A 9,568-nucleotide genomic window follows, 5' to 3' on the forward strand; every position below is an offset into this window, starting at 1 on the left:
GTTAATTTTGTTGATGAAGAATTTTTATTTGTTAATTTTGTAAAAGAATAATTTTTGGTTTTTCTTTTTTTGAGTTTGTTGAAGAAAAATGGGAATATCACTAATCTCTTGAGGATATAAAATAAAAATACGTATTTTCGTAGAAATATGATTGGAAAGCATAGGGAAAACTCATTAGTCTCGACGAGATCGTGCTAACCCTTCTTTTATTGTTTTTCTCTGACTCAGAACGCCATTAACAGGGCATACAACGAAACTGGTGTTATTAAACATGCCACGAAAGGTGTGTATACACCACCATATTTCATAATCACGTGCACCACCATATTTCACAATCGTGTGTACCGTCATTTTTTTAAATCTCTGCATTTTACGTAACCTACCAAAACTTCAATTTTTCACCATCGAAAATTATAATAACTGTAGTTACTTGTTATCAGGAAGTAGTTTAAAGAGATACTCTGAGAGATTTCAACCGTCGAATTGCATAAGAAAGTCTCACAGAACGATAGAGGATAAAATAAGATACCCTTTTCAACGATTAAATTTGAACAATAAAATTGCAGATATATGTGACAAGTTTATATTACGCTTTTACATACTGTTCTCAAAAATCATTTTCAGGAATTCAATCCATTTAATTATATAATAACAGAGAATTCCTCCTGGTACAATATTAATTATCGAACTTTCAAATAGGAAATTATTCGTATTTGAAAAAAATTTCAAAAATTTCTTTAGTCTTTTACAAAATAACACGGTGTCCTCTATAAAAATTGTCACCAATTAGAAAATGAAAAATCACTTCACAGTAAGAAATTGTTCACATGTAAAAAACAATTTCAAACACTTCCTTACAATCATCCAGAGAATCTATACTTCGGTAATGAAAATTCTCAGTAACTACGAATTAGAACATCATTTTACAGTGGAATTAAAAAATTTCACACTGAAAAATATGTATAAACACAATTTCAAAATTTTCGTTACAATCTTCTACAAAATAGCACAATGTCGTCTATACTTTTGAAATACAAAATTTTCATTAATTACAAATTTAACATACTTTCACGGTGAAAGAATTATTCACATTTGTGACAATATAAAGTTATAAAAAATAAGATAATAAAAGTAATAAAAATTTTCATTAACTACAAATTAAAAATGGCTGCACCTTGCATCGAATGATTCCACGCTATAAAAGTCCTTCACATTCGACGATGGTTTTGTGAAAATCGGTATCGTTGGAAATTCCAGGCGAAACTTTCACGAAACAGTAAACAATAAAATGAGATACAGTTCCCTGGAGATAATAGGGTGAACCTGCGCGCTGGATTGTTGGAGAAAACACGTGGCCCGTGTCGCGTAAACATAGGAGTATGATAAATGGAAAAATCGTTGTTCCTGTTGCATAACATTATCATTACGTGAAAGCGTTCACCAGGACAGAATGATTGCATATAGGCGTAGAATTTGACTCGATGCACGTGCTAGAATGGTTGCACGCCCCGTTAATTTCTTCCGCATGTCTGACTTTGCCTTTTTTTCTTTTCTTTTTATTTTGCTTCTTTGCAATATAAGCAAAACGTTCAATCTACGGTAAATTCTTTTTATTCGTGTGCGAGGCCTGACCGAATTATTACATCGATATCGTGGATCAACGAAGGCGGAAGAAGGATGAAAGTTGATTAGTACGAGTTTTTGGCGAGCGTTCCCTCGCTTGAATGAAATTTAAAGTTGTCCTTTTTTTTTGGCTGCAAAGAAGTGGTGATATGATGGATAAGAAGTTGAGAAAGAAATTCCATTGAATAGAAGAAATTTGGATTATTTAACTTGAATATTTAGGTATGAATCTTGAATGCTCGAGTTTGAAAATTGAGTATTTCAATTTTGAATACTTGAAAGTTGAATGTCTGAAATCTCGGTGTTTAAAGCTCGAATGTTTGGAATTTGAATGCCTAAAGCTTGGATGTCTAAAATTTGAATACCAAAAACTTGAATGCTAGAAATTACAATGCAAGAAATTTGAGTGCTTGAAATTTGAATGTGTAAAGTTTGAATGTTTAAAATTCGAATACTTGAAATTTGAGTGCTTGAAATTTGAATGCTTAAAGTTTGAATGTTTAAACTTTGAATACTTGAAATTTGACTGCTATAAGTGTGAATACAAAAAACTTGAATGTCAGAAATTACAATGCAGGATATTTGAGTGCTTAAAATTTCAATCTTTAAACTTTGAATATTTGAAATTTGAATGCTAAAAATGTGAATACCAAAAACTTGAATGCCAGAAAGTTGAATGCTTGAAATTTGAATGTGTAAAGTCTGAATGTTTAAAATTCGAATACTTGAAATTTGAGTGCTTGAAATTTGAATGCTTAAACTTTGAGTGTTTAAACTTTGAATACTTGAAATTTGAATGCTAAAAATGTGAATACCAAAAACTTGAATGCCAGAAATTACAATGCAAGATATTTGAGTGCTTAAAATTTCAATCTTTAAACTTTGAATATTTGAAATTTGAATGCTAAAAATGTGAATACCAAAAACTTGAATGCCAGAAATTTGAGTGCTTGAAATTTGAATGTGTAAAGTTTGAATGTTTAAAATTCGAATACTTGAAATTTGAGTGCTTGAAATTTGAATGCTTAAAGTTTGAATGTTTGAACTTTCAAGTAAAAATCTGAATTTTTAATTTTAAATTCAGAATTGTGTAACTAAAGATTTCCAATATATGTACACAGGCACATAATGTACATAAATTAAAGTAAAGATAGTTCAACCAGCGAAACAAGTTTGGGCAAGCCTGTTGATAGCATAATATTAGGCTTAATTATGCATACACTTCTAGTATACCTAATACTATTTTACTGTTTAACTGGTTTCATTAAAATGTACATCTTAAAAATTTCACGAAAGCAGTAGAACATGTACTTAATGGCCTAAGATGAATTTGCGTACCTATTACGAAACACTTAATTAATAGAATTTATCGCTAAAACGTGCATTTTTTGATTTGTACATTCTGGAATTTTATATATGTATATGTAACTCCGTTTAAATTCAATGTCGCATAGTAGGGATTGGAATTTCACCTAAATTCCTTCAATTAGCTAATTTTCAATCACAAATATACTAACAAACAAAACAAAAATTCCTCTAAAGAAAGAATGAAAAGAAAAAAAGAATGCTTTACAGTTTCAAAGGATTAATTCTAAATTCTTAAAATTGTATAGCCTTAAAAAGATAAATAAAAATTTAAGCTCCATATCCCTAAAGAACCACGATTCTCCAAGAAATAAATAAAAATTCCAACTCTACTAATCTACTTCTTGAAAAGGGAAAAGAATAAAAATTCATACCTATCTATAAGAGAAACTCAACTTACATATTTCTAAAAATCCACAATTCCTCAAAGAATAAATAAAAATTCCAGCTTTAATGATCTATTTCTCAAAAAAGGGAAAAAATAAAAATTCATACCTATCTATAAGAGAAACTCAACTTACATATTTCTAAAAATCCACAATTCCTCAAAGAATAAATAAAAATTCCAGCTTTAATGATCTATCTCTCAGAAAAGGGAAAAAAATAAAAATTCGTACCTATCTACAAGAAAAACTCAACTAATATATTTTTACATATCCACAATTCTCCAAAGAATAAATAAAAATTCCAACTCCAATGATGCACTTCCTATGACAGAAACAAATGAAACTTCTATAGTTTTAAACGGATCAGCCAGATTTCTTCATGACTGCATCCATGCAGTAGTGCAGAGAACACGTTTATGCCTTTGGTGTCAGTGACTTCTCGATCGACTTGGTAATCCGCTGGTGTCGTGATATAAGCGTGCACAAACCTCCACGTAGAAGTTTGTCGTGAACTTGCTCCTCGATTCTTCAGCTTTCCTCAAGGTAAACTTGTGCTCACCGACACACACCGCTCGTAATGAGATCTACGATAATTAGGAAAACGAACAGCGTTCTTGGATAAAAGCTACACTCCTGTTCATAAGTATTGAGACTCTTTCACAAATCTGAAGCGAATGGGACGTTACAAAATTATTCAACTTCGAAACTCGTAATACATTTCTACTGATATGTGTTATTAAATCTGGTGAAGAAATGTAATTTAACCATTTCACTGCAGATCACTCGTTTCAGACACGAGTTCGAATTTTTATTTCACAATCACAACTAAATACATAGGTGCGCGGAGAATTTTTGAAGTTCTAGCATTTGAATAGCTTCGTTTCACAGTTGGTGGTACAATATTTTCGTTAAACAATCCGAAATTTCTATATAAAATTGTAAATATGCTGTTTTTAGAAAATATCGTAAAAGACCTTAACATACACATATACCGGGTGTCCCAAATTTTTTCGATTAAACTTTGCCAGTATATTCTATGGGTGTAAGTAAGAAGAAAATGTTATATGAACATAGGTCGTTTGAAGCTTTGTTAACAAGTTATAACGAAAATACGAAATACGAAGGGAATGGTAACGAACTTGCGGTTATTATGATAGAAAAAAACGAACGATACTGGGGAAAGTTACATTCAACACTTTCAACGATCTCAAATCGTAAACACAGTTCGCATAAACAGACTAAACAGGTGTACATACCGCTGATCTATTCCTATTTTGTATCATAACCTCACATCCGTTACCTTTCCCTTCGTATTTCGTATTATTGCTATAACTTCTTAACAAAGCTTCAAACGACATATGTTTACATCACATTTCCTTCTTATTTATACCCATAGAATACACTGGCAAAGTTTGATCGAAAAAATTTGGGACACCCGGTATATCGTTAAATGAAATAGTTACATTAAATTGAATTTGACGATATGATTTAATAAATAAAATTGTGGAAGTAATTTGCGAGACTACACGTCATATGATATACGATACTAACTTTGACGAAGAAATGTAATTTAAATCATTTAATACTTTCTGCACCAACGTAACAGGTGTCCTAATACTTATGGACAGCAGTGTACCATATCATTAACTCGTTACCTCGTGACAAAGTTGATAACTTGTCTAAATATATACCATTCGTATTTCTGTCGTTTGTAAATCACATCGATTGTGGAAGAAATTAGTATTCCTGGCAAGAAATAGCGTGAATCTGAGAATTACAATTTACATTTACTTTTATGCATTTATTTTTATTTAACCCTAGCGCGATGTCTTCGGGTCTCTTTGGAACCGTCGCCTTCTTATTCTTTTTGATAACTTCTGCTGTTATCAAGTTTATGTTCCCTTAACGTTACATTAAAAGTTTTTTGTGGCAGGTACATATGACGTGCTGGTAACAAAAATTATTACACATAAGATCTTTCGAGTTTTTTTTTTTTGACCCAAAAAATCTCAAGTGTGTAATCGAACGGAAGAACGAAGTAGGGTTAATCTCGGGAATTAAAATTTCTTTAAATAAAGTAGAATGAGATCATACAATTTCTTGTCAAGTTAACGGTGATTTTTAGTGTTTTAGTAATTAGTTACAATAATAATTTGTAAATAACACGAATTTTTTAAGAAAAAGGTAGTAAATTATATTATAAATTGTAACGGGTGACACAATTGGTCTCCTTTAATGCTGTAGAGGATTTTCCTAATTTCCAAATAGTGAATATTTCTTTGTTCGAAATTGAGACGCATAATTAGAGTAATAATGGGGGTTCTATGTAATAAAGAGGTAGATAATTAAAGTTAATTGGTTTCCATTGGTAAGAATGAAGGCAATACTGGAGGTAAATTAATCCTGTGCCATTTTCAATTGTAATAAACTTCTAGTGTAACAGGAAGAGAAATGATCTCGTTAGACTACCAGGGTAATAAAATTGATAATAAAGAATATGCAGAATACTTAAAGGTATAACATCATATTGCTCCAGTTGTAAATGCAATTAATATCGCTTTCTTTCTATTACATAATAGATTCTAATTAGATTTTTTTTTTTTTTAATACTAACGATATATTTCTCTTTTTTAATTACCACTACCTTATATAATAACTTATTTTCTCAAGTGAAATTTGAAAAGAGTGTGAAATAATTTAAGTTTATGTATTTATTATTCACGGTTAGGAAATGTCTCAAACTCATTTATGGCTGTGAATACATTAATGGTCATTGCTCCAGAAGTGACGTAAGATCTTTGTAGCGCTTTTGACACGAACTGTTTTATGGTTCCGTCATGGTTTTTACTGTTTGATGATGTTATTCAGCCTGTAGATGGAGTTTGATACTTCCTGAAGTGAATCACGATGTATCCTTTGTTGTAGAAGGAAAAGGAACTGAGGATTAGCATGATTTAGTTGAATAAAAGGTTTTCTTTGTAAGGTTTTTTTGGACGATGACAGAAATTTTCATGGAAAAGAGATATAAACGTTAGACGGGAAGTCATGAAAATCGTTTGATTTCCAAATTCGAAAATCTGGGGATTGGAGAATTTCAAAACTTATAAATTTGGAAATTTGAGGATTTGAAAATTCGTAAATTTGGGAATTGAGAGTTTGGAAATTCGCAAATTTGGAGACTCGATGATTTAAAAATTTACAGATTTGGTAATTGAGAATTTCAAATTTGCGAATTTGGAGATTGTAGACTTCCAATACTTGCAAATTGGGGAATTGAGGATTTCAACATTCACAAATTTGGGAACTGAAGGTTCAAGATTCGCAAATTTGGTAATTGTAGATTCAAAATTCGTAAATTTGGGAATTGAGAATTTAAGAATTTGCAAATTGGGGAACTTGATGATTTAAAAATTTACAGATTTGGTAATTGAGAATTTCAAATTTGCAAATTTGGAGATTGTAGACTTCCAATATTTGCAAATTGGGGAATTGAGGATTTCAACATTCACAAATTTGGGAACTGAAGATTCAAGATTCGCAAATTTGGTAATTGAAGATTCAAAATTCGCAAATTTGGGAATTGAGAATTTAAGAATTTGTAAATTTGGAGTTTGAGGATTTCAAGATTCGCAAATTGGAGATTGGAAAATTCCGATACTTGCAAATTTATGAATTGAAATATTCTAAAATTCACAACTCTTTGAATTCTCAGATTTGAAAATTCGTAAAATTCAAGCATTACGAAACTTTCAAACAGCACTTCTTATGCCACACTCATATCCAATTTTGTTTATTTCAATTCTTCCTCTTTCGAGAACACCTGAAAAGCCTGAAAATGAATGGACATACCTTGAACTTGCCGTGAGTTGTGACACGAAGAATCCAAGAAGTCTCGTTGATGTTACGAACCACTGACTCCAGCGTTCACCATGAAGATTGGGATCGTTGGTGCTCAACGGTAAAGCTACGAAGTCAAACAAGAAGCTTTACATTGCCATAGAGGTTCACGTCTTCTTTACTTCCGCTGAAAATTCATTTCCACCATTTCAACGCATCTCACGATATTTCTTTTTCTATTTTCAATTCTCATTTAAACCTAGCCTCCTAAACAGCCATAAATTTTCCCTCACGTACTCTTGTCTTAATTATATCTTCTTTAACAATGACAATACGATTTTTAGTTGTGCAACGAAGTAACAAAAAGCAGTGTTGTTATATGCAGACATGATTCTTTTTTTTTCAGTTCTCGGTTCAAGGTAAAGAGATTCTAATCCAATTTTATAGCGTAAATTCCGGTTCATCTCGTTTCAAGGTGGACTTCGCTTTATGACTGTCCTTAGTACAATTAGTAATCATTCTATTGGTACAATATTGAAATTATTACGGTTTTTATAAAAAAAAAAAAAAGAAAGAAACTGGTTAAACGAGCCTCGAAACTGTTTCTGCACTGAAAATTCCAAGAATCAAGCCTGAAATTCACGAAAGACAAATATCTGAGTTTCACTTATCGATGCCTCGAGACTAAACTTCAAAAATTTCTCTGTTCTTGTAAAATCCACGCTGCAATTACAAATACGTTTTTCTGTCGCTAAGAATTGAACGGGAAGATCGCAGGAAAAATTCACTTCCCGATAAAAATCATTCACCGATGAGAATATTTTGAATTCCAGCTAAGTCACACAATTTGAATAGCACAACTGGAACTGCTTTATTCGTGAATTGTTAATTCAATCGTTGTAACATTGAAGATAAGAGTCGAGAGGAAAGGTGAAGAAAAAATTCACTTTTTGTTGAAAATCATTCACCGATACGAAATATTCTAATTTGAGAATTAATCACACACCTTGTGACACTATTTTAAGCATACACTGTGCAAGTGAAATTGTTTTATCCACGAATTATTAGTTTAACGGTTGTATTGTTGGAACTAAGGGACAGGGAAGAGTAGAAAGCGAACATCAACTGATAATCACTGGAATCTAGCTTTCGAAAAGAGTGAAAATTGCACCGAAAACCACACTAGAGGAACTTTAGAGGATTCTCGAGAAGTATGAGAGGAAGTTCGATTGCTAGAGCAGCTTGAACTTAACTGAATACGGGTTTGAAAATCTTGACGCAAAAGCAGCCAGAGCAGCAAGGCCATCATCTTTATGCTCCTTCTCGATGTTGTCTGCTTTTTTGTCTAAACTGACTAAGAACGACCCGCTCACACGTTTAAATGAACCAAAATCATTCAAATTAATTTGTCGTTCAATTTTTCTTTATTCTCACTTTACTATCGATATTTTATCTGCTCACTGTATGTATTGTTTTGTATACAAGTGGGCCCATAATCGTGGAAATAAATAAATAAATAAAAAGAAAAGTCCACGTATGTTGTCAAATAAATATTCTACAAGTGAATTTATTTTGTGATATGAGCTGTTTAGAAATTAAGGCGATTAATTGCATCAAATGGAATTTGATAAATTTATTTTATTTATGAAAAATTGAGCAGTAATCGTGTATTTTGATATTACAATTAAAAAAATTGTAAAAAGTGGAGTTAATCACTCAAGGTGAGTGAAATAATGGGTGTTAGATGGATATAATGTACTTGCAAGTGATAAATTAGTGTTTAGGATAGAATTTGTTCGACATTATGGTAGTTGGTGATTTAGAAGTCGATTGGATCGAAGATTATACTGAATAAATTGTTCAATATTGTAATTTATTGAGTGATTCTATCTTTGTTCGATTAGACAGGCCTTATTTCATTGCTTACTAAGGAATAGTCATTTATGTTAGATTCTATCGAATAAAAATTATTATTGTGGACTATGATCTTGATATTTAGAATAAGATGAAGTGGAAATGGTAAGCAGACGATCAAGTCAAGTGATTCAGCATGTTGTTTAAGAGAAAATGCGTCACAGATTGCATTAAAAATAGAATTAAATCATTTTTCCAATATTTCAATTTTTTAATTGTTCAAAGGAAACATTAAATAATTCAGAATTTTAATTGGTAAATTTGAATTTGGAATTTTCAATTTTGAACATTTAATATCCTTTCTTAATTGTTCAAAAGAAAAGTAAGAAAATTCAGAATTATTGGAATTTTCAGTTTTGAATATTTAATATTCTTTATTAGTTGTTCAAAGGAAAAATGAGAAAATTCAGAATTTTAATTATTAAATTTGAAATTGGAATTTT

The 9,568-nt window shown here is 31.1% G+C and overlaps 1 protein-coding gene across 1 annotated transcript in view; it reads right to left on the reverse strand.

Annotated features, from left to right (window-relative positions):
* Positions 1 to 8,277, reverse strand: part of LOC108575753 (estradiol 17-beta-dehydrogenase 11-like) — a 12,493-nt gene extending 4,216 nt beyond the window's left edge. The window contains exons 1-2 of the mRNA XM_017938646.1: positions 8,218 to 8,277; positions 7,224 to 7,398 (exon numbers count right to left, since the gene is read on the reverse strand). The gene's annotated coding sequence lies outside the window, so the exon portion shown is untranslated. The remainder of the gene's footprint in view (positions 1 to 7,223; positions 7,399 to 8,217) is intronic.
* Positions 8,278 to 9,568: the final 1,291 nt, after the last annotated feature.

The sequence above is a fragment of the Habropoda laboriosa genome, unplaced genomic scaffold, assembly GCF_001263275.1.
Source record: "Habropoda laboriosa isolate 0110345459 unplaced genomic scaffold, ASM126327v1 scaffold323, whole genome shotgun sequence".
NCBI lineage: Eukaryota > Metazoa > Arthropoda > Insecta > Hymenoptera > Apidae > Habropoda > Habropoda laboriosa.